Source organism: Tamandua tetradactyla, chromosome 18 (genome assembly GCF_023851605.1).
Source record: "Tamandua tetradactyla isolate mTamTet1 chromosome 18, mTamTet1.pri, whole genome shotgun sequence".
NCBI lineage: Eukaryota > Metazoa > Chordata > Mammalia > Pilosa > Myrmecophagidae > Tamandua > Tamandua tetradactyla.
In genome coordinates this window covers 42,714,713-42,741,496 of record NC_135344.1, presented here as the reverse complement: position 1 = coordinate 42,741,496, position 26,784 = coordinate 42,714,713, and the positions used below count along the sequence as shown (strand labels likewise).

The window sequence follows — 26,784 nt, the reverse complement described above, 5'->3', positions numbered from 1 at the left end:
AGCAATCCTGAATTGACAGATGAATGAACATTTTCAAAGAAATTAAATAAAACTTTCTGAAGATCAAATACCTGGTAAATGATAAAGTCAGAATTCAGGGGCAAAAGTGGGTTGGCACCTGTACTCATGCCTTTTTCACTCAGTAAGTTTTCTCCCCATCTTGTATACATGACCCCAAATGCTATTCTATCTGTCAGTCCTACTATATGAAGATACATACCCTGAAATTCTAGACCCTTATTCAATTCCCCCAGAAGCCCCAAACCTCTCATTTAATTTGAAGTTCTTACCTGAGAAAATATTTAGTTTCCAACTGATCTGCCTTAGTGACTGACAACACTGAAGCCCAGTAATGATCGAGCACTTAAAGTCTTGGTGTAGATGCACCAGTCAACTTTGGTACATTTCCTGAGAACTTGTGACAGCCTCTCCCCCAAACACAGAGATGTTTTGATGCAAAATCTTTATCCATGAAATAAAAAAAGAAGCAGTGGACTCACATCAAAAGCCTATTTTTAAGCAACTTGCCCCTTGACTTTTGTTCTCTAGTGGGCATGCTGTTTCCATGACATTCCCACCCAGATTTGTTCTGCTAGAGTGGGAAAAGAAAAAAAAAAAAATGAAATGATTGATATACCACTGACTTTGCTTACTGGGGTACTGGAGACAACACTGGCATTTAAGGAGTACCAGTGTTAATGGACAAGGCACTTCTGTTAAAATGAACACTTACTAACCTTGGACTCCCTTAGCTTGTGAACCAAACCCAGCATCAGCAGGACTACAACACAGAGAGGTAAAAGCATGTATCAGCATGTATTAGTTAGGGTTCTCTAGATAAACAGAATCAACAGGGAACACTTGCAAGTATAAAATTTATAAAAGTGTCACACGTGACCGCAGGAAAGCAGAGTCCAAATCCACAGGGCATGCTGTGAAGCCAACGACTCTGATGGAGGGTCTGGATGAACTCCGCAGGAGAGGTTCACCAGCCGAAGCAGGAATGGGGCCTGTCTCCTCTGAGTCCTCCTTAAAGGCTTCCCTTGATTAGATTTAGCATCACTAATTGTAGAAGATACTCCCCTTTGGTTGATTACAAATGCAATCAGCTGTGGATGCAGTTGATGTGATCATGACCTAATCCTGTGAAATGTCCTCATTGCAACAGACAGGCCAGTACTTGCCCAATCAGATAAACAGCTACCACAACTTGGCCGAGTTGACACATGTGCTATAACTGGCCATACAATTCTAGATTAACAATTGTTTTCTTTTATTCTCTTGAATTGATTATTCTATTTTCTTCTCCCATATTGTTGCTGTTGAGAAGCCGAAGGTCAATATAATTTAGTTATCAGCAGGTAATTTTCTCATAAAATCTTTGGTTACATTTAGGATATTCTACATGTCCTTGATGTTTTTAAATTTCAATTTGATGTGTCCAGTTGTGGATGTATTTTTATTTATCCTCCTCAAGATATGAGGGTTTTTCTTCAAGTCAAATATGCAGGTCTTTCTTCCATTCTGGAAAATTAAGGGCCATACTGCCCTCTACCACTTTATTTTCCTCATTCTCTCCTTTAAGCTATTAAATTTAAATTTGACCTTTGTTTTTTCTAGTCTGTCTGCATCTGTTTGTCTCTCTTTCTCTTTCTTCCTCAAATTTCACATATTTCTGAGATCCATCCTGGGTGACTTCCTCAAATCTATTTTCTAATTTGCTGTGCATTTTTTCATAAATGTGTAATCTATTTTTTAAAAAAAAATAAAATTTATCAATTTTAAAATTTTAACATTCTAAATTTTTATAAATTTATAGATGGAAAGTTTTCAAATATGGCATTCATCTCTTTTCATAATATACTATTTCTCCTTCATGCATTTTATTCTTTCCTTTAACTTTTTGTTAAACAATTTTTTTCAAAAATTTTTGCAGGCTGTGTTCTATATAATGCCATTCTTTAAATTTAATATTATTAAACTTGTGGTTATCTTGAGGTGGCTTATAAATGCTGACTTCTATGTCATTGTCAGTGGTTATTATATTCATGGAAACTTATAAATCAGGCTTGGGGAAGCATATTAAGGTATGTATATTTATTTGCCTCTCTTGAGATTCAGAAGTTACATTTAACCTGAGCCAGACTTTTTGTTAAATTTCTTAATTTAAGATTTTTGCTCCAGGTGAGTGGTATGAATTCAGAACCCACCCTTTCACATTGAGCAGGTTTGCTTTTCTAATTGTGAGTCCATGAATCTTTTCCTAGCCACAGCCCTGGGCATCCAGTTTTCAGTCTGCCCCTTGTCTGGAGATAAAGTCTTTCAAGAACATGATTTAATAACCATGAATCTTTTTGTACTTACTTCCTTGGAGATTTTATCCTGTCTGGTGACTTTAAATATCATCTGTACACTGATGATTTCAAAATTTACATCTTTGGCCCAGACCTCCCTCATCAATTTCAGACTCATATATCCAACTGTCTACTGAGAGCAACATTAGTTTTCTAATAGACATCTCAATCTTAACATAACTTATAACTGAGTTCTAATCTTTCTGATAAAAATTGCATTAGCAACAATCTTCTTCCTCTCAATTAATGACTTCATCTTTCCAGTTACCCAAACAACGTTTTGCTGTCATTTTTGATTCTTCTCTAACTCTCAGACACATATCCACTCGGCCAGCAAATCCTGGTGACTAGGCCTTCAAAACAGCACCCTGGATTTGACCATTCTCGTCAACTCTATGGCTGTGACTCTGATCCAACTCACCATCATGTTGAACCTGGATTATTATCATTGCCTCAATAGTAGTCTTCACACTTTCATACCTATCTCTCTTTAAAAAGTTTCCATCTGACTGACTACTCATTAACTCTATGTCCTAATTTCCTGGTATTTGCTCACTCTGTTCCACAACCGCCACCCTGCTTTTTTTTGCACCTCCCCAGAATGCTCATAACAGGGCTTTGTACTTGTAGTGTATTCGGCTTAAATTCCCCTTCATCCACACATACAGCTGGATATGCCTTTCCAGTCCTAACTTACCTCCCTCTACACGTTAAACAAATGTCTTTTATTTTCCAATAAGGATTTCTCAAATGACTCAATTAGAACTTGCAGAAATCCCATATTCCTTTTTTTTTTTTTACCTATTTAATTTTGCTTATATCATTTATAACCATATAATATACATTTATGAGCTTCATGAGAGCACAGAGGTTTTGGGATTTTTCTGTTGTTTTTTATTTGTTTGTTTGTTTTTACTTCTATACTACAAGTGTCCAGTACTCAGTAGACCCTCAATCATTATTTGTTCATTGGATGATATATGTATATCAGTATATATATAGTGTCTATATATACTGACACAAACCTCTGTGGTTCTAACTTGATTCAGGGAACTCTGTTCCTAGCACACTGTGCATTGGCCTAGGCTTTGTCTCAGGACCTTTATGAATGTTAAGACTACAGACTTCATAAATGTTTGTCAGGTTGAATTTTCCAAAGTCTTATTTCACTCAAGCCCTAATGCTCCTATGGGGTTCTTTTGTCATATTTTATTCAGAATGTATTTGTATCTGGAGCAGAACAAGAGGGATTTCTTATATAAGGTCAGTTTGCCATAATGACTGGTCTTGGTGTTTCCTTTATTTGTGAGAATATGGTCACAGATTAGAAGGTTGGGTGTCACATGGATATTTCCCTGATCACACATTTGTCTAATATATGGTGTTTATAGATATTATATGATGAGATATAATAAATAAAACAAAATCTAATTAATGATTCCCAGAAAAATTAGTCAATGACTTCCAACATTTTTCTTGTCACACTAAACTCCAAAATTTACAACTTTCCAACTCATCAAAGTGACACTACTTTCTTGCAGTGTCCAAATATAAATTCAGTGAAATATGCTATTCAATGAAAAACAAATAACAGATAAATTAAATAGCCAAATTCATAGTCTCAAAAATACTCTAAATTGAGAAAGTATTTAAACTAACCCTCACTAGATAATGAATTCTCTCAATTTAAGTATACAGTGAATTCATTTTATACAAGAAAAGTTTCATTCAAATCTATTAAAGAAGTTATTTATTATAAAATTCAAGAATAAATCAAGGTAATCAAATTTTAACTTCCTCACTGGATATTGCAGTTAAAATGAGAATGTTATATCTTCAAACAGCCAACTTTAATCTGTATTCCAAAAGTCTTCTGAATCTTAGAATTCCATTTTTAAAAAGTAAACACAAAACAAAGGGACACTGGGGTAATGAATTTCTTTTTTTGCTTAATTTTCCATGCATGTCGAGTCCTCCTCATCCCATCACCTATGTATGACTGGGATCACGAAAAAAATTATTTACACATTAGGTACACCTTAGTCTTTCCTCTTATGATTTAACTCAGGGCCTGCTTTCAAGAAATAGTCCCTAGAAAATCCAGTCCATGACAATATCCTTTTAAAAATTCCTATAGCAATTTGATTGTAACTAAGTTTGACATTTGAACATGTATTGCCATAAATTGTAATTGCTGTTTGGTTTGGTTTTACTGTTTAACTTAGTGGTGTCAAAGAGAGAGAGATTTTTGTCATCTCCAATTGTATTTTAAGATTCTTTAGGCCAGAGACAAGGAGTTTTTTTTCTCAGTGAACAAATAATTTGAAATGCCTAATATGTAAAAGAAGTATCTACTTTTTCTTCTTATTTTTTTTTCCCCCCACAGAGGCTTGCACCAAGAAAATACGTCCTTAACCAGTTTGAAATCAATTACTTTAAGCTCTTGGTATTTGAACTAGTAATAATTTTCAAAAGTTTGAGTAAAGTTGTTGAAAACTTAGGAGTAGGATTACAAAAGAACATTTCCATCACGTGTCTAACCAAAACAGATGATATGAATCAGCAGGGGATAAATGAGATTCCAAAATCAGCAGATAACTTCATTTTAGCATTCATTGTGCTTTTGCATAAGCAACATGAACAAAATCCAATTTATTTTCTCAACATTGCTCAACAACATCAAATGCACATTCCAGCTTTCACTTTGTTTGTATCTGTGTTCACATCTGAACCTGGAACTATTCCATACCTTATTGCATTTCTTCTGAATACATTCAGCTTGGGGATTTCATGGTGAGCAAAGAGCTCTCAAAACATAAGTTGCAATATGTTGCTGTTAGCAATTCAACCTATTCATTCATTGTAACTTCCATTTTTTTTTGCATTTATTTCCCCACTAACATGTGGGTATACATCAACACATTTGCATAAAGCATATGAATAGCAAATGTATAGGGATGCTTTTTCTCCCAAGAACTTGTAAAGTTGCCAATAGGACATCTTTCCTAGTTGGTCAAATTTCCTTTCCGGTGTTAAGAAGCTGCTCTAAAGTGTGTTCTCCTTTAGAGCTTCAGGTATTCTGCTGGAAATGTATCCTCTTCAGTCATGTCCCTACTGTCTGGCTGAGGGGCAAATCAAATTGACCTGTCAAGGAACAGGAACCGTTAGTGATTGAATTATTTCATTTCAAACCAAAGTGTTTTTTAAGAGTTACTCGGTACTCAGAGCTGAATTTGTACTACAGTAAAAACTTATCTTCCTTATCATTGGACAACAATGAAATACAGAGATGACCCTTTTTTTGCCAAAGTGTTCAAAAAATTTAACATCAAGCTTTCTGAAATTCAGTTCTCTGAGACTGATGCAAACAGCACTCACGTTTAAATTACTGAAGTACAAGAACAAAGACAAAAAAACTGGTAATTTCTATATATTTTTCCTCTCTCCAACCTTTCCAAATACTTTACCCCCAGCTTCTCTTTCTGCTACATGCTTAGGTAAGGAGCAAATTCTTTATTTTTAATTTTTTCTACATAGTACTTAATTCACAGCTCTGTTCTCTTCTTTGTTCAAGGCCAAATCCTACTTTTCAGCCCTTTGTTAATTTTCAGTTTAGTCTGACTGATTTTCAGGTTCAAACATATGTTTGTCTCATATTCAAGGCCACTGACAGCTTTTGCAGATTAGTTATAGATTTTTATTTAATTCCTGAAGCTTTTACTCCTAACTAAAGTTGCTGGGGAGGAACATCGAAGATTTCTTTTAAAATTTGAATGTCTGATTTCCCTGAAATGTCATGGCATTTGACATCTCCTATGACATAATTTACCGTTTATTCATGCTTTCACTGTAAAAATCATTGCTGAAAAAAATCAGTACTGATTTTCATGAGGAATACACTGAATACAAGTCTCTGTTTTACATATTATTATAAAAAAAATAGTCTCATTGGTTGAGATGAGTAGACATATAAACACATTGCAGTTCAGTATAAAAAGTCCAATTAGTATATGTACTTCTAGTAATATGGAAAAGGGGGCAACTCACTGTACCCGGGGTGGGTGAGTAGATATCACCAGAATGGTCTTATAAATGATCTGTTTGAAGGATGAATTTGAATTTACCATATGTTGTAGAAGAAAAAGTTATTGCTGGCAAATGGAGGTATGAAAATGCCTAACATTTTCAACAGGGTGGAATGGGGCCATGAACACTAATGTATGGAACTGATCATTATTGAAATAAATTTTCTCATGTATTTTCACAACACACTGATTTACTAGACTAGGACAAGATTGGATCATGTCTGGCAGTACATTTAGTAAAATGCAGCTATAGACATGAACCATCCCTTTTTAACCTACTTTGAAGTTGTAGGTATCACAAAATTGACAATTACCTTAGTCACTTTGGTTATCTTATTGTGGGGAAAGAACTCATGTTATTGTAGGTACCTTTTGGTAAATGGAAAGCCTCGTGGAGTGGGTAAAAAAGGTCATACCACAAGTACTTGAATAAAATATGTAAAATTTAGTCATGGGAAAAATGGCTTATTGATATTTTCTCCCACATAAATGATGACCTACTTAAAACAGCTACCTGAAAGGATGTGACGTGACTCATTTTTTGGCCATTCAGTTGTTTAATCAAGTGGTTATTAAAGTGGCTATACAAGAAAATTTGTTAATTTTATTAATAAATATAACAATTATATTCACTTTCAACATTTCTTTTGAGATTTTTTTTCCATTACTAGAGAAGTTATGGGTTTACACAACATGACTCGCATACCACCCCATTGACCAATATCTTGAATTGGTGTGGAACATTTGTTAAAACTGATGATAGCACATTTTTGCAATTGTTGTATTAATTAAAGTCCTTGGTTTAATTTAGGGTTCACTGTTTGTATAGCATAGCTCCATGGATTATTAAAAATTTTTATTCTATCATAGAAACAATCTATAATTTCCCCTTTTAATCCTATTCAGATATATACATCAATGCTGTCAATTGTGTTCACAACTTTGTGCTACTATCACCACTTCCATTACCAAAACATTTCCATCATTTCAAATAGGAACCTGTACATTTTAAGCCCTAATTTCCCATTCCCTATCCCCATCCCATCCCCTTATAACCTATATCTTCAACTCTGAGTCTATGAGTTTCCTTATTCTAATTGTTTCAAGTTAGTGAGATAATAATATTTGACATTTTATGTCTGGCTTATTTCATTCAACATGTTGTCTTCAAATTTCATCAATATTGTCATATGTATCAGAACTCCATTCTTTTTTACAGAGAATAATATTCCACTGTGTGTGTATATGTGTGTGTGTGTATATATATATATACCACATTTTATTTATCCATTCATTGGTTGATGGACTTTTGGTTTGCTTCCATCTTTTGGAAAGTGTGAATAATGGCCGTATGAACATCAGGGTGAATTTATCTGTTTAAGTCCATGCTTTCAATTGTTTGGGGTCTAAACCTAGTAGCGGGACTACAGTGTTTTTATCAGGAAAGGTGTGGTATTTTGTCAAACCACAAAATATTTCTGCTTTGATTAAGATGGTCATGTAGTTTTGGTGCTTCATTCTGTTAATGTAATGTATTATATTCATTGAGTTTCTTATGTTGGAACAAATTTGCACACTCCAAGAATAAGTCCAACTTAATCATGGTATATAATTCTTTTAAAGTGCAATTGGATTCAGTTTGCTTGGATTTTGCTGAAAATTTTTGCATTTGTCTTCATAAGAGATATTGGTCTGTTGTTTTCTTTTCCTGTTGTATCATTATCCAGCTTTGGTGTGAGGGTGATGTTGACCTCATAGAATGAATTAGTGAGTGTTCCCTCCTCTTCGATTTTTTGGAAGAGTTTAAGCAGAATTGAAGTCTTCTTGGAATGTGTGCTAGAATTCCCCTATGAAACCATCTGGCCGTGGGGTATTTCTTTGTTGGGAGGTTTCTGATTAATGATTAAAACTCTTTATCATAATTGGTTTATCAGATCTTCTATTACTTATTGACTCAAGGTAGGTAGTTTGTGTGTTTCTAAGAATTTGTCCATTTCATCTAGGTTAACTTATGGTTAACAGCAAATAAGTTGTTATAGTATACACTTACCGTCCCCTTTTATTTCAGCAGGGTCAGTAGTAATGCCCCTCTTTCCATTTCAGATTTTTGTTATTTGTATCCTCTTTTTTTCCTTGTCAGCCTAGTTAAAGGTTTGTCAATTTTGTTGATCTTTCCAAAGAACCAAATTTTGGTTTTGTTGTTTCTCTACTGTTGTTTGTTTGTTTTCTACTACATTTATCTCCACTCTAATCTGTGTTATTTCCTGTCTTCTGCCTGCTTTGGATTTAGTTTGCTTTTCTTTTTCTAGTTCTTCCTGTTTTGAGGTTAGATCTTTCTTCTTCTTTTTTAATGTAATCATTTAGAGTTATACATTTCCTTCTCAGCACTACCTTCACTATATCCCACAATTTTTGGAATGTTGTGTTTTCATTTTCTTTCACCTCAATATAATTCCTAACTTCACTTCTGATTTCCTCTTGAACCCATAGGTTGTTTAAGAGCATGTTGTTTAATTTCCATATGTTTGTGAATTTTCCAATTCTCCCTCCATTGATTTCTTGCTTCATTGCACTGAGGTCAGAGAATATACACGGTATGACTTTAATATTTTTTAATTTATTGAGACTTGGTTTCTGACCCAACATGTGATCTATACTGGACAATGATCCATTTACACTCAAGAAGAACATATATTCTGTTTTTCTTAAGTGCATTGTTCTATATACCTCTATTAGGTCTAGTTAGTTTTATGTATCATTAAAATCTTGTGTTTCCTTATGAATCTTCTGACTAGATGTGCTCAATTGTTGAGAGTTGTATGTTAATGTTTCCTAATGTTAACATAGAGTTGTCAAATTTTTCTCTTCAAAAATGTCAGTATTTCCTTCATATATTTAGGGCCTCCTTTGTTATATATATTTGTCATTGTTACAATTTCCTGTTGAATTGTTCCCTTTATCAGTGACCATTTTTGTCCCTTGTAACTGTTTTTGTTTTAATATCTATTTTATTCAATATTAGTAGTCACCCCAGCTCTCTTGCGGTTTCTACTTTCGTAGTATATATTTTTTTCCATTCTTTCACTGTCAACCTACTTATATCTTTGACTTTAAGGTGTGTCCTTTGAAGACAGCATATAGTTGGATCAAGCTTTCCATTTTGCCCATCACTGCCTTTTGACTGCAGAATTTATTCACTTATATTTAAAATCCTTCTGATAAAACGGTCTTTCTTCTGCCATTTTGCTTCTTGGCTTTTCTGCTATAATTTTGCTTTGTCCCTCACTTTCGTTAAAGCCTATTTTTATATTTATTTGCTTTCTTGGGTTGCATCAAATCGGATCCTTCTAATTTCTATCTGTATATATTTTTCATCTGTTTTCTTTGTGGTTACCATAGGGTTAACATTTAACATCCAACATATTTAACAATTATATTTGGTTTAATACCAGCTTAACTTCAATAGCTTATAAATATATTTTTCCTATACCCCTCTGTGTCCCCAATGTTTTTTTTTCACTTGTTGCTAGTTACATATTTGCACATTGTATGTCCAAAAATCTAGATTTGTCATTTCTCTTTATGCAGTTGCATCTTAGCATCTGTAGGAATTACGAAGCGGAGTTATATGGCATACAATACAATACAGTAATACTGGCATTTATAATTACCAAATGGCTATTTTTAACACAGGTTTTTATTTCTTTATGCTGCTTTGTCTAGTGACCTTTCCTTCAGTCTGAAGAATTCCCTTTAGCACTGCTTGTAGGGCAAATCTAGTGCTGATACACTCTCTCTCCGTTTGTTTATCTGAGAATGTCTTAATCTCTCCACCATTTTTGAAAGAGTCTCACTGGATATCAAATTTTTGGCTGGCCATTGTATTTCTATAGCTCTTGAAATATTTAAACCCACTGCCTTCTTGCCTCCATGGTTTCTGCTGAGAAATCAACACTAAATTTAGTAGGGACTTCCTTGTATATAATATACTGCTTTTCCGTGGCAGCTTTCAGAACTCTCTCCTTGTCTTTTACATTTGATGGTGTAATCAATATATGAAGGAGTGTATTTTTCCTTCATGGTTTTCCTGTTTGATGTTCTCTGAGCTTCTTGGAGGTGAATATTCATGTCTTTTGCTATGTTTGAGAAGTTCTCTAATAACTTATTTGACTATTCCTTCTGCCCCTTTCTGTCTTTCTTCTTCTCCTGAGACTCCTGTAATGCCTACATTGGTGTGTTTCAATGTTGTTGTTGCTACTCCTCCAGCTGGCTCATTTCAAGAGTCTTGTCTTCAAGTTCAATGATTCCTTCTTCTGCCAGTTTCATTCTGCTCTTAAAACTCTCCTGGATAGTTTTCATTTCAATTAGGTGTTCTCTAATTCCAGTAGTTCTGTTTGGTTCTTTTATAAAATTCATATGTCTTTACTGAGACTCTCATACTGTTAATTTACTGTTTTCCTAATATCCTGCAGTTCTTCCTCTGTACTCTTCTTCTCCTTAAGCATTATTAAATGTATTATTAAATGCATTATTAAATGCATTATTAAAAAAAAAGCATTTTTTTTTTCTTTAAAGTCTGTTCAGTATATCCACATTCTTGTCTTCTTCCTTGGTGTTTTCTGTATATTTAACCTCTCCCTTTGGATGGCCAGGAAAGGCCATCCTGTTCTTTCCAAACAGGAAAGAAACATTTCCTGTTTCTTTGTACTCTTTTGTTATACACTGTACATTTTAATGTTCTAAAATATTAACTCTGGGATTTACTCTCAGAGATTTTCTTGAGCTTCAGCTCTCCCACCAACAGTCTGCCCAAGGTAAATGCACTGTTCAGGTTTTCTGTGTGATACTGGTCCTCTGTTGTGTCCCAGGCTTTGGTTGTTGGTTGTTTTGGTGTTCCCTTGTTTGTAGGCATTTGGTTGTCTGCCTGTTTCCCAGGGGACAAAAGTCCCTCTCTCGCAGATAGCTGAAGATTGCAGGTCTTTGTCCTAGTCTGTCTGGCTCTAGAGTTTTCACACTCTATTTGTTGTTTCATACTGCTTTTGCCTGGAGGGCAAATTCTGGAATGACTGTCACTCATTCAGCCTTTCTCAACCAAAGAGGGCCAGGGACCTATGAAGAGGGTGCAGACCAGCTCCAAAGTATCTTTTGGATGGGGGTCAGGAAGAGTGCCCAAAACTTTCCATTGGTTCTCCAAAGTTGAGCTTTTCCTGGTCAGCCCAGAAAATACAGCCCTTTAGCTAACTTTATTAATGCAGAGAAAGCCTGTGTTTTTAAATCTCCACTGCCTTCACCCCTGTTTGGGGTGGGTGAAACAATGGCTGCTGTTGCCTTTGTGTGGAGCAAAATGAAACACTAGCTGTCCTAAGGGCCAGGACCCTGTGATCTGAATTCACTAATAAAAAGCTTTAATAAGTGATTGGCCATGTACACACCTGTTCTTAGGGAAAATGATTTTTGTGTCCCTTCCTGTTAGCAATAGCTAGCTGGATACTGGCCATACAGAGAGCAATTTATATTTCTCTTCTGTAATTTATCAGCCTCTTCCTCTTGCTGTTCTCTGAATGCTGTACAGTGTTCCTCTGGTCTCTGAAATTACAAAATAATTATTTCAGACAATTCCTGCCTGTTTAATAGTTGTTTTGGTAGAAGGCCTGAATCCTGGATGTCCCTATGCCACCATCTTCCCTGGAGGTCTAGCCATCATATCATTTTAATTTTCTTTTGTATGGAAAATCTGCAACCTGATACTGGGCATACATGCAAATGCTGAATGCTTTGTTGTTAAGATCAGAAACACAAGGATGTCTGTTTTTACCATTTCTATTCAACATTGTATTGAAGATTATAAACACTGGAATAAACAAAGAAACAAACAAATAAATAAACACATAAATAAATATCATCCAGGTTGAAAAGGAAACACAACTACATAATCACAAATGACATGATCACCTTGACTGAAAATCCAGCAAGGATAACAAATTATTGCTTTGGGTCAAATATGGCCTGCTGTCTGTTTAAATCATGGTTCTCAAGCTAAGAAAGTTTCTTAAATTATTAAGGGTTGTAAGAAAACAGGGAAAGAAAAATTGAAAAAAGAAGTAGAAGGGGGAGAAGTACAAGAAAAAGTAGCAGTGACAGAACACAACAAGACTAAAATATTTATTATCTGACCCTTGTCAGAAAAAGTTTGACAACCCAGTTTATACAAAAAAGCTACTAAAACTTATATATGCATTTAACAAAGTTGTTGTCATTTCACTACTTAGGGATTCACCTAAGGAAATGAAAGCACATTTTCATAAAGTTACCTGTTTTCTAATGTTCATGTAGCTTTATTCATAATAGCTACAAACTGGAAACAATGCAAACGTGCAACAGGTAAATGGATAAAGAAACTGTGACTTAGCCACACAATGGGATGCTACTCAGCAACAAAAAGAAACAAACTAGTGGCACACACTAACATGAATGAATCTCAATTATGCTGAGCAAAATATGCCAGTGGGAATAAAAGAATACAAATTGTATGATTCCATATATATAAAATTCTAGAACATTAAAAGTAAACTAGAACTACAGAAAACAGATCAGTAGTTGTCTGGCAATAGAGAACAGGGAGGGCTGGATCACCAAGGGACATCAGGAAACTTTGGGGTACATGAATGGATACATTCATTATCATGATTGTGGTGATGATTTCACAGGTATATACTATGACAAAATGTATTAAATTGTACAACTTATATGTGTGCAGTTTATTGCATAACCATTATACTTTAATATTGCTATAAACAAAGGTATGGGATGGAGCTATATCAACACTTATAAGGAAATACACAGCTTTATCTTCATACATCAGAAGAGAACACATTTAAGGTCAATGTCTTAAGTTCAAGTCAAAAAAAAAGAAGAAAATAATAAATCTGAATTGAAAAAAAAGAAATAATGAAGGGAAAAAATCATAAAATATAATACAAATTGTAGAACAGTAAATTTACCAAGACTAAAAATTGCTTCATTGAAAAGATGAAGAAAGGTTTTATACCATTAGCTACAAAAATAAAGAACACAGAAAGAAGAGAGGACACAACACTAATAAGAGTGAAAACAGAGCATCGATACAAGTTCTACAATCATTAAAAAAATAGAAAGGGATATTATGTCTAAAATTTATGCCAATAAATTTAACAACTGACATGGAATAAAAAATTCTCAGTACACACAAATTTATAAATGGATACAAGAAGAACTAGAAGTCTCATATCTATTAAAGAAATTACGTCTATAATGTTAATTCTGTCAAAGAAAACTCCCCAAATACTCTTATTGGTGAATTGTACCAAATGTTTAAGGAAGAAATAGTACAATTCTTTACAAACTTTTTCAAAGTTTAAGGAAGCATCTTTCCCAATTTGAGCTATTTGATCAGAATAATCCTAATATAAAAACCTGAAATGGAATCTTAAAAAAATTGCTCCTGCCAATCCCCCTCTTTCATAGGTCTTATTGAAATAAAAGTTTCCTTCTTGAAGAGCATAATAATTTAATTTAAAATTAAAATAAAATTTATTTAAAATTAATTTTAAATTTTAAATTTTAAAATCATAAAACTATAAAAATGGAGAGTTTTTATGTATATGTGCACATATGCATGCATATGTGGACATACACAATCACATATAGATATATTTTTCTGGATAAGTCTCATATCACAGAAGCAAACTCATTCTCTATAAGTTATATAGTTACCTATAATGATGAGCTTATTTATATTTAAAGCAAAAACTACCAATAAAATTTTATCAATTTAAAGCAAAGCCACCAACACATTTTTATCAATTGAGCTTATTTAATGCTTTTCCAAATCAAATGTATATTTCTTTGCTTTAACCATTTGGAATACTTTGCAAATTTGTAAGCTAAACTGAAATATGCCCAATTCATTCTGTAAGTCACTCCATGTCTTCTCAATAAGGAATTCTTCTTAGACATCTGATTATTCTTTTTTAAACTGAAATGTTATTAAATAATAACTCTAGTTCAAAGACACTGGTGGCTGGGAGAATTGTAAATGACCATTTGAACAAAGACTCACTTCATTTATTGCCATTTGACAACTATTAAGCACATTTTCCCCTTGTCCTTGGCTAGCCGGGGTCCAGAGAAGAACCAGCCTGAAATGAATATGGCATTTACACATGCTTATTTGAACAGATACGACTGTTCAAATACACCTGCTGGATTTGGGCATGATTTGGGCATCTATTCAGAACCATAAAAAAATAAAAGTGGAAAATCCCATTTAGGATGAATTCTCCTGAAAATCTACAACCCTGGAATAAAGTTATTCTGGTAAAATAAGCAATATAATACAATATATCCTTGGTGAGACAATCTGGGGCTGGTATTTTCTGTGATGGTGATTTTGGGGTACAAAAAATGCAAAAAATGGAACGCTTTCCTGAAATCCACCCGAGTGTCAGTCATGGATGTAAAGAACTAGCCATGACATTGTACCTTATGATGCTTTTCTATCTAAGTGGTCTATGAACAATCCCACCCCACTGTTCTATATGCCATGATTTGAACATTCCTCCCTATGATGTGATGACCACTGTCAGCTGAAGATCTGAAAGTCCATATGTGGCATACTGCACATGGCATTAGTGCCATTTGTTATCTTTTGGATTCCTCTGATTCTTCTACAATCAAAATTAAATCAAATTTTCCATAACTTAAAATGGCTTTGCAATCTCTAATGTTCAGTAGGGAAGTTTAAACCTAACAAATGGGGCTTAAGGAAAGATTTGCTGATGAGTTTCAGAGAAAAATTTTATCTCCTAATAATAAAAGAATGGATGAAGACAAATATATCTTTATTATGATGTTAAATCTGGCTATGGGAGTGTGTGTTGCCTCAGAACTGCTAATTATTTTAGGAACATGAATAGTGAGCCATAGGAGCCATGCTACCATGCTGAGGATGTTGGGGCCAAGAGATGCATGGAAGACTGGATGGTCTATGATATATTCCTGAGCTACTGATTTAATCGATACTGGAAACTCCTAATTCTAGACTTCTTAATAGGTGAAATGCTAAAGTTTGGATTCATTTTAAGCCACTCAAATTTTAAAACATTCCAACTAAGAAGTCCCCCTCTCATCTCCAAAGCTTGACTACACTGGCAGTGGTTCAACCGGGAAATGATGGCTTGAGTATTTGAGTTACCTCCTTCTATTCTAGGAGTGACCGAATAGTTTTTACAAAGGATAAGACAGCAATTATAACAGGTCACATTGTCTTGATCATAATTACTCAACTCTCTTCTTGTAGCATAAAAGCAGACACAAAACATACATAAACAAATGAATGTGACTATGTTCCAATAAAACTTTATTTACAGATCAGACAGCAGGCCTGATTTTGGCTGATGGGTCAGCATTCACCTACATCTGCTCTATCCATTTGTATTGAGACAGTAATAGTGACTTTCAATGTTTTCCAAGAAGGAACATTAATTGTACATTTCAGGGTTTATATCAATGCTATTCAGCTTGTGTAACAACTTCAGCCAATGGTAATGCATGTTCCAGGATTCAGAGAAAGGTCGTTATCCCTGAGCACACAGAAGAACAAATCTGCATTCTGCCAAGCAGAAAGAATGAAGGGTGGTTGTGAAGTAGGATACTGTCTGCCTCAGAGGGTAAGGGATAAGATTTTCCTCAGCAGGAGAGATATGAAGGATGCTTTTAACAGAGCACAGTTAAATGCTTAAAAGGAGCAAGAGGCTATATAAAGAGAATAGTAAGTTTTGAATCAAATGTTACCTTTCTTAGTAAAAATCTTACTACAATCAAATGTTGAGACTATCAAATTTCTACCACTTTCTTTAGAAGAGCCCTGCATCACAGATAGCTTTACTATTCAAATAGATCCACAAGTATATTAACAGTGTCAATGCCATATGTCATCAGTTGCCTTTTCTGAAGTATGCTAAGCATACTTTTTGAGTGTTTTTGTCTCTTCTCTCCAACTAAGTGGTAACTTTTAAGAAAAATGGGCAGACTATGAGATCAGATATGAGAACTCTTCCTTAAGGTCTAGTGCAACTCAACCATTTGCCTAGATCACTGTCAGAGCCCCAAATGAGTAAAATCAATATAGAAGGCGTATGCATACTTCCAACAGGTCCTAAGACATTTTTGCCTATGAACACACACAAAAAAGGTATCTCTAAATATACAGATCAGTGTTGGGATATTGTTCCTATTCAATTATGAAACATTTAAAAATGCATTTTAAAAAATTCCAAATCCAATCAAAACTGACAATAATAATTTTTATTCACATTTGCAACATAGCATCAACATGCTGATTTTAGGACATGTAATAGTTGTTACATAGGGTTACAAGTACTTATTTGAGGAGTCCTCATGTCTAAATGAGTCTATGATACAGGTAAGAGAGGAGGACATGTTCATTAAAAACATAAGTTCTCTAAAAACAAATTTACATAAGCAAGAATCAGTTGGGAGCTTGATTTAGAGAAGCCTCTTACATTTTTTTAATTGTTTGAAGTGAATATATATTCCTTATATTTCCAAAGCAAGCTGGCTCTTCTGCTGATGGATAAAAAATTGTTCACTCAGCAGTTTCTTTGTTTTCATCTTTGCAGCACTCTTGGCACTACACTCCAGAATGGATAAATTAAAATGGCTTCTGCCTAATCCCCTCAGAGAGGTTTGATTTTGCATAGACTATAGTTTTTAGTTGAGTAGGCTTAAAACATTATGCTTTTTAAAGGCTTTTATAAGGTTTTCATAAGGTGTTGGTGTAATGGTTCTTATATGTAACATTTGGGATGTATGTGCTAACTCCTCCAGGCCCTGTTTATGCAATAACAGAGGGATGGTGATGAGTCATCGACGGTCTATATAGTAACATGAAGAAGAGTTGCTTGTCAATTAGAAAACGCACATTCTATTTAACAGCAGGAAACTCCTCCACCACCCCCTGCCCTCACCAAGGGACAGAAAAAGAAAACTTACTAAGGCTGAAACTTAAGAAATACAGTGAATTAACACAAAAAAATGAAGTTTGTCAGTTTTACTGCAGGATTGGTGGGGGCAGCATAGGCATTCTGGTTGTCTGTGAGCCCAAAGGAAGGAGGGATACACACTGAAAAAGCATCTTGTCTTTGAGCTTAGAACATGCAGGGCAAGGGTTAGATGCAGGAGTCTGGCATCACTAAGCCTTGACCATGAATTTGAGAACTAATATGTTTGATCCTTCTTCAAGAAGACATGGTTTAAGCTCTCTAAAGGTCCGAGGGTTTATACACAACAAAGTTTTTTAAAGGTCATTCAAGTTTTTTCCAAGCTTCACTTTTATTTATTTTTAACTTTTTATTTTGAGACTTTGTAGATTCACATTCAGTTGTTAAGAGATAACAGAGAGATCCTGTGTACCCTTTACCCAGTTCCCCACGTGCAACATAACCACAGCACAATATCACAGCCAGAAAATTGATATTGATACATCCTTCGACCTTATTCAGAGTTTAGCACCTTGAAATGCACTCCTTTGTGTGTGTGTGTGTGTGTATTTAGCTCCATGTAATGTTATCAAATATGGAAGTTCTATATATCTATCACCACAGTCAAGATACAGAACAGCTCCATCATCACAAGGATCACTTCTGTTACCCTTTCATAGCAACACTTATTTTCTACCTCTTCTCCTCCCTGAACCCTGGCAAGAATTAATTTCTCCATCTCTATCATTTTGTTACTTCAAGAATATTATAAAAATGTAGTCATACAGTATATAAGCAAATGTAGTCATACAGTATATAAACTCTTGGGAACATTTTTTTTTCACTCAGAGTAGTTCCCTTAAGATTCAAACACATTGTTGCATATAACAATGACTATTTATCCACTCAATGAAGTTTCCAGTTTTGAGCTATTAAACATAAAGCTGTTACAAACATTTATGTATTGGGTGTTTGTGTATGTGTGAACGTTTCCCTTTTTCATGAATAAATAATCAATAGTGCAATAAGAAAATACCAAACTGTTTTCCAGAGTGGCTGGACTATTTTACATTCCCACCAATAATGTACGAATGATCCAGCAACTGGAATGATCCAGTTTTTCACATCTTTACATGATCTGGGATCACTATTCTCTCTCTCTGTCTCTTTCTCTCCCTCCCTCCACTTCCTCTCTCTCTCCTTCTCTCTCTGTCTACCCTACCCTACCCTTCTCCCTCTCCCTCTCTTTCTGTCACTCTGATAGGTATGCCCTGGGTACCTCTTTGTGGTTTTAATTTGCATTTCTTTAATGATCAGGGATATAGGGCATCTTTTCCTGTGCTCATTTGCCATATGTATATTCTCTTAAGTTAAATATCAATGTGTATTTTTTGTCTGTATTCTAACCAGATTGTTTTTTTTTACTCTGAGTTTTGAGTTTTCTTTATACATTCTAGGCCTTTGTTGGGTATGTGGTTTGCAAATATTTTTTTCCATTCTGTAGCTTGTCTTTCTATCTTCTTCACAAGATCTTTCATAGAGCACAATATTCTAATTTTGATGAAGTCTAATGTCCAATTTAACAGTCTTTCCTTTTATGGATCATGCTTTTAATATCAAATTTTAAGAACTCTGTGCCTAGCCCTAGATTATGAAGAGTTTCCCCTATATTTTGTTCTAAAAGTTTTATATTTTTCTTTCAAGTCAGTGATTCATTTGTGGTTAATTTTTCATAAGGCCTGAGGTTCAGCTTTTTTTTTGGTTATGTTTTGTTTTTTTTTGCATATGGATGTCCAATTACTTTATATCATTTGTCGAAAGTCCTCCATTAAATGGTTTTTGCACCTTTGTCAAAAAACAGTTGGAGGGCGGGCCGCGGTGGCTCAGCGGGCAAAGTGCTTGCCTGCTATGCCGGAGGACCTCGGTTCGATTCCCGGCCCCAGCCCATGTAACAAAAAACGGAAAAACAAAATACAATAAAAAACAAGAAAAAATGTTTCCCTTTCTTCCTTCCTTCCTTCCTTCTATCCTTCCTTCCTTCTCTCTGTCTTTCCTTAAAAAAAAAAAAAAAAAAAAAAAAAAAAAAAAACAGTTGGACATACTTGGGTGGGCCTTTTTCTGAGTTCTCAATTCTGTTGCACTGATCTATGTATGTATGCCTCCTTCAATACCACACTGTCATGACTACTGTAGTTTTAGAAATAAAGCTTAATATTGATAACTGATCCTTCTTTATTCTTCTTTTTCAAGATTTTGTTGTTTTCTATTCTATATAAACTTTAGATTCAATTTATCTACAAAGACCTTGCTCTGAGAGATTTGACAGGAATTGTATTAAAGCAATAGATGAGTTTAGGGAGAAATGGCTTTGTTACTATGTTGACTCTTCCAATCCAGGAGCTCAATATGTCTTTCTATTTTTTCATCAGCATTTTACAATTTTTGGTATACAGATCTTGTACATATTTTGTTAAGTTTATCCCAATTTCATTTCCTTTCAAGAGATGGTTCTTGAATTTTATTATTGTCATTGTTCTACATATAAACCCCAGGAAGGTAAGTGATTTCCAGATTTTCTCCTCCAAGACAGATTCCATCTTATTTCTGTGCATTTCCTCACACTATTCTTTAACATGGAAAGCTGTCCCTCCTTATCTAATGATGGTCTCAAAGTTCTTCATGGACATATCCCTATAGAGCCGCCCCTTAAAAAGTGATACCAGGGACTGTGAAGTTTGTAGATTGTAATTAAAATCCTCGCTCTACTACTTCGTGAATTCTAAGTGATTCAATTCACTTTTCTGAGTCTTAGTTTTCTCACATGGGAAAAGACAACAATACTTAACACATAGTTTTGTGTGTATGTGTATTTACCTAAACTTAATATCATACGCACAGTACCCACTAGATAAAACAGACCCATATAGTAGGTGTTCAGTAAACAGTCATGATTATTTTCTCCCCAAATCTTAACTCTCAATGGCCCTTATTGCCATTTTTATGTAATGGTTATATTTTATTGAGCCCCTTTTTGTATGTAGGGCTGAAATCGTTCTAAATGTCTTTTGTGTTGATGTTGACAATTTCTCTCTCTTTTCTAAGTGTGTGCTGATTCCAAGGAGAATTTATAAGCTCTGTAGACAGCAGAGACTATGCCATTTTTACATCTGTTATAGAATATAAACATGCAGCTGATATATCATGGTGAAAAATCTTGGCATTCTTATCAGGAAAAATACCTGGATTCTTATCTATGCGGCATTAGGAAAACATTATATTCTTTGATCTTTAGTTTTCTCATTCCTAAAAAGGGAATGATAATACTTCCCAGGATTCTTGAGAAAAATGAATGAAAACATATGTGAAAATGCATGTATAATGTACATACATTTACTATTTAATAGATTATATTATTTTGAGGGCCCTATAAGGCAGCTATGAATACTTTCTATTTCACATTTCTATTTCACTGAGAGGCATATATGCCTAATTATTTCCAATAAATAATATAATTTTTTGGTAAAAGTTCAAGAATCCTTCCTTTGGAATTCTGGAGCTGGAAGAAACTGTAGGGGTGAAAAAATAATCACCTTGTTTCACACACACATACACAAAAGAAAATTCTCTCAAATATATTAAGTAACTTCTCCAGGGTTATTTAACTGAATAGAGGCAAAGCCAGGAAAACAAAAAACAAAAACAAAGACACAGGTATCCTGATCCCCAGCCATAAGCTGTTTCCTCTAAACCATTCTTCCTCATTTGTGCCCTGCTATCCCTGGCAGCCTGGATCAAACTGCTTCTTTACCCATTCATGTTTGTTGCCTCCAAACTCATCATACTCTCCCTTCCAGCTCTGAGTCCATATGGCCATACTCATCTGGGAGGTGGATGTCTGAAATTGCGCCATCACACCATTCCCTTCCAAGCATCTGAATAGGCCAGGAAATGACTTTTGGGCACTATTAACTGGAGTTGGCTTGGATTCAGAGATGCCGAGGTGAAGCACCCCCCACTGTGTTTGCAAACCCTGGAGCCAGTTTCCAACCTTCTGCAACCCATGGTGCCTTTGGGAACTTAAAATGTAATTTCTGTACTTTTTTTCAAGTGACCTCCATAGAAAGCAGGAACACAGGGCAGAAAAAATGGCTCTTAGTTAGGAGGACTTATATTTATATATACAAAAAATATTCTGAGTGCCAAATATGGGTGGAAAACTTTGTAAATAAGCAAACACATCATAAATCCTCAGGTTCAATGAATTTGAGAGCCTCTCCCATATAGCAGGGATATATTATTTACCATTTACTTCTCTTTGCAATCTCTGGGGCAGGATCACTGTGAGCTGAAATATCCAGGGAACATGTTCCAAAGGAAGTAATATTTGAGATATGTTAGGCAAATTCTATGATACTAACTTTTGTTTTGTTGTAATGGTAAATTTTAGAGCCAGATTGCTACAGACATAAAAATGGTATGATTTTTTAGTCTCTCAAATTCCTCTTTGCCAAAATATATTTATTCATGCCATCTAAAATATCCACAAATGTTTATGCTTCAGATTAAAATAATCAAAGGCCTGAAACATTTTATCAGATTAATTCTTACTAACAGAAAATTCCATGGGCAGTTGCCCAAAGGACAGGGGTAATTTTAATGGGGACATGCAGAGAACAGTCACACATGTGCATGGTACTATTTGAGGAAAGCTGTCTTACGTGAAGTTCTGTGCTGAAGTGACAGATTCATTAGGTGGGTAGGAGGGAGCAGCATAAAATTCCAGGATGTCTGACAGGAAAAGGGAAAGATGAAGGTAGAATTAAGGTTAAAAGGCCACCAAAGCAATAATTCTTACATTATGAAATTCTGCCTAGAATCTGCAGAAGAGACCTTCCTCCCGGCCATGGCACTGCTGGAGAATAGCTGTTCACAGCATGTGTGGTATTCACTGCTCTGTCAAGGGCCAAGGCCACCTAGATCAAAGACTGCTACAGGACACATTCTTTACCCAGACCAGGAGTCGAAGGGCTGGGGACAGATGAGTAGTAAATGCTGGTTGACTTCTTAAACTCTCATGGAGAATGCAATGTGTTTGCCCTTTTAACATTTACACCTGGCTATTTAACTACAAATAGTAATGCTAGACCTAAAATGATTCTTCATGCTTTAGAGTGTCAGCCATTAATGTGTCCAGTTGACCTTCTACAGTAGTGAATTGTATCCATTGACCACGTTTTCAATGTACAAATCTTTAGTAATAAATTTACTGATTCCAAAAGTCAATAGACTGAATGGCTTTTGTGTCCTTAACAGGTATGAATAAATTAAATCTCTAGGCAAATAAAAATGGAATTCTCTATGCTCTTTGTTGTAAAAAATAGATTTATTTGGCTTACTTTTCTATATCCTTGAGTCAGCAGAAGATGGATCTTATAACTCATAAACATGCATGTGCACTCCCCACATAAAAAAGATTTGGTTTAGCCTTGCTTATTCATCACGAAGTCTATGTCTACATATGGCCAACACATTAAGCATTTTGTGCATGATCCAGATTTGCAGCTGCCTTATGGTTCAGCTGATTGACTCATCAATGCTACAAACTAAATTGGCCACTAAGATACCTTTGAGTCACACATAAAATGTTTACTGATTTGTTATTTTCTTATTGGGGGACAGTAAGGGAGTGAAAATAGAGGATAAGCCTCAATATGGCTTCCACATGTGGAATGCATAGTGGGTATATGGAACCCAGATAAGAGTGGTTATTATATAAAAATCTATATATTTAGATAATGAAGAAATAGGAAGAAAATTTCCTCATGTTTTCTTATTGATCCTAAGGGGATTAAATGTAAGTACATTAACGTATGTTTCCAGGATTATTACTTGTTTTCCCCTATAGAACTACCCAGAATCTCTACTTTGGAGAGATTTGGGCCACTTACTACTAAATCTTAAAAACATTTTACAATTTAATGTAAAGTTTATTAAAGTTTCTTTTATTCAGGAATGCTCAGTAATGTTTTACTTCCTACTTATATTTCCCAATGAACTATTTCATTTGGTCTTCCAACAAACACTTTTAAGGATTCGCTGTACTAAGTGTTGGGAATAAAATGGTAAATATATTTGACCCTTCCCTCAATGAATATTTAGTTTGCTAGAGGAGGAGATGTGGTGGAGAGGGAGGGAGCAAGAAAGCAGAAGAGGAACACTTCTTAAAAATAGCTGCAATGGTATTTAAGTAGTAGAAATAAGATATATGCAAAATAATTAAAATATAAAATAGCATTTTCCAAACTCTGTCTAAGAAAAAGAAGAAAAACTAGAATAGAAGGAATACTTGGACTTTAACTTGAGAATCATATTTACAAGTTACCTAGGAGAGAAGGATGATCCAGGTAGTGTATACAGCAAAAACAAAAGTCCAGAGGCAAGATACTGCATGACATTATTTGGAAAATTACTAGTAGCTAGTTACCACTGGAACATAATCTTTGTGTAGAAGGAAGGGGACAGTAAGTGACTAAGAAAGGAAGATAGGCTAGAAAGTGATAGGGATCAAATCTTGAGGTGCCTAATACTTAGTTTAAATTCTACATGTTCTCTAGTGGGGGGATATTATATATGATCATATTTTGCACTCTAGAAAGAAAATTCAACTGGATATGCGTTGAAACTGAAGTCAAAGTAGCTAATTGAGACACTAGTCTACTAGTCCAGGGATAAATAACGATACCTCAAACCCAAACAATGGTAGTTGGGATGGAAAGAATAGCTAGAGGTAAGAAATATTCATTTAGGAAGTGTGAATTAGTAAATAACTGGGTGTAGAGATAGATGAAAGAAAATAGTTGAGGATGATCAGGAAAGATCTGTCTGTGGACTGTTTGGATGTGAATTCCACAAACTGTTATGGCGAAGATCATAGCAACTTTGTCAGATTTGGGTACAGAGAGAGGTAGAAAAAAATGAGCAATGTTAAGGAAAACATTCTTAATTAATGTAGCCAGGGGAAAACATCTACTTTGTCATTTAAAACTCTAGTTTAAACTCAAGAAAAAAATGTCGAGGATAGACATACAGTTTAGAAATAATAGACTGAAAGACACAATAATGATGACTACGCAGTATATGAAAGCCTAAGATACGAAGAATATATGAGTGGGCAGCCTGCAATGGAAGAACAAATGCAAATTTTATGTGAAGTAGTACTTAAGAGTAAAGACCAAATTGATGTTGAGTGTCTGCTTTTTTTTTTTGTTTTATGAGGCAGTTTATTCTGCATATTGCCTTGTACTTCACTTACATACTTCCTTTAAGTTTGGATCTTCCTGTTGGTGCATGGAATTAATTTGCACATTCTAGTACTACATAGCTATGATGGCAGGAAAGCATAATTATTGACCATAAGAAAGTATCAAATAGAAGGAAAAAAAAAAAAGATGAGGAGGAATAGTCTCCATGTAGCTGCTTGAATTATAAACATTTTCCAATCAAATACGACTTCATTTCCATAGGAACAAATGAGTCACCTTGAATCATCTATGAGGAGAACACTCCTTTGAGAAGTATGTTCTCTGTTTCTCAGAGGAAGTCAGGTCTCAATCCTATTTTACATAACGGGCCAGAGAGAGGTATAAAGAAGGGTCTTATTGATTACTTGAAAAAAACTAATGTAAATTGCCAAATTTTTGCATTATGGAGACAGAAACAAGTTAAAAAATACTAGGACTTATTGGGTTAGCTAAGAGAAAACACAATCTCTATCCTCCATTTCATGGACAAATTTCTTGTGAGCAATGTTTATTCTTTCCAATTCTATAATCTCATCTCTAAGGACCAACTGCTCCAATAAAACTACCATCTCTAGTATCCCCAGGATTGCATCATTGCTACATCTAGGGGACACTTAACAGTGGTTCTCTCAATAGCATTTTACATTGTGAACCATCCCTCTCTCTTGACATTCATTCTTTCCCTAATGTGTGTGTAATGCCCCATTCTTCTATTGGTTCTTCAAACCTTTTAGACATTTGCTCTCATCCTTCTTATATGTACCACTTTTCCTCAAACACACCTGTGAATAAGTTTTATCTTGTTTATAAATGAGAAAATGAAACTTGGATCACATGACTTATCCAAGCTTCCCCAGCCATTAAATATCATGACTTAGGGAGGAATCCAGTTAAATTTTGCCTATTTAAAACCTGAATGCATAACTATAACACTGACTACTGCATCCCCTTTATTATCTCTCCTAGTGCCTAACACAGTATATGGGACTCAATATTTGCTCAATAAGTGATTGAATGAATGGAAAAAACTGAATTATTGAATTATTCTGTAATCTGGGAGGAAAAGTTGAGTCAAGGGAACAATCAGCAATGTGAATGCCCGGGAAGCACATAAAGTCACCCAAATGGGAATCCTAAAAAACAAAACAAAACAAATCTTGATGTGTAATTATTCTTAGGCCTTGCCCTAAAAAGGCTGATCATATTTCTAGTATGTGAAATTGTAGGAATCACTACTTATTGCAAATTGTGTATGTAAATTGCAGAAGTTTGAGCCAGCATTGGCATATTGTTTATTCTAAAAATAAGATACTAAAAAAATAAACATGGAACATATACTTTATCACCCTTGTCAAAACTATGCTCTCTGAGAATCTGGAAACATGCACACAATTCTCATTTCTAGTACCTCATAATTAAGCTAGCATAGAACTAGAGAACATGGCTCTCCAACATTTGTGTAACATTTAGGGGCCCAAGTTTTCTTTGAAGTGGGAACAGTATGCTATGCTTTATTTTTGAAGTGTCATCATAAATTGAATCACAGTAAAATGCTCAAAAACTACTTTCCATTTCTCCTTTCTTTATGTAAATTTAAAAGGGTGATTTTCACATTCTGGATGCACAGATACAACTTCATTTTGCTTTTAAGCTAAGTCATGTCTTAATTCATAAACCATGAAAGAGTTCTGTCAAGATCTCAAGAGTTGCTTTTTTAGGGGGAAGGGGGGAGGAGACAGGTATGGGGTGGGTAGAGGAAAAGGGTTAAGGTCTTACTGCACTTCCCTACTACATGAAATCAGTCAAAATGGTCAAAATAAGGGAAGTCTTCTGCATGAGGGTAAACTAAATGAATGAAATGATTTAAGAGAGGTACATGATTTCTTTAAAGGGATATAATTCATGCCAATATGATTATGAAGGGGAAGGAAAATAAACAATACAGCTGATTCTGGAATTTCAAGGAATAGCTTAAATCTTAACAGATGTAACTTAATAAGAGAAA

The 26,784-nt window shown here is 34.8% G+C and overlaps 1 long non-coding RNA gene across 6 annotated transcripts in view; it reads right to left on the bottom strand.

The window, feature by feature from the left end:
• Window positions 1-26,784, bottom strand: part of LOC143662626 (uncharacterized) — a 413,209-nt gene that overhangs the window by 228,386 nt on the left and 158,039 nt on the right. The window contains exons 1-2 of one of the 6 annotated variants that reach the window (XR_013165486.1): window positions 22,197-22,267; window positions 11,872-12,025 (exon numbers count right to left, since the gene is read on the bottom strand). The exons of the other annotated variants lie outside the window; for them this stretch is intronic. This is a non-coding gene — a long non-coding RNA (uncharacterized LOC143662626). Of the gene's footprint in view, window positions 1-11,871; window positions 12,026-22,196; window positions 22,268-26,784 lie in introns of those variants that run through there. 6 annotated transcript variants of the gene reach the window in all.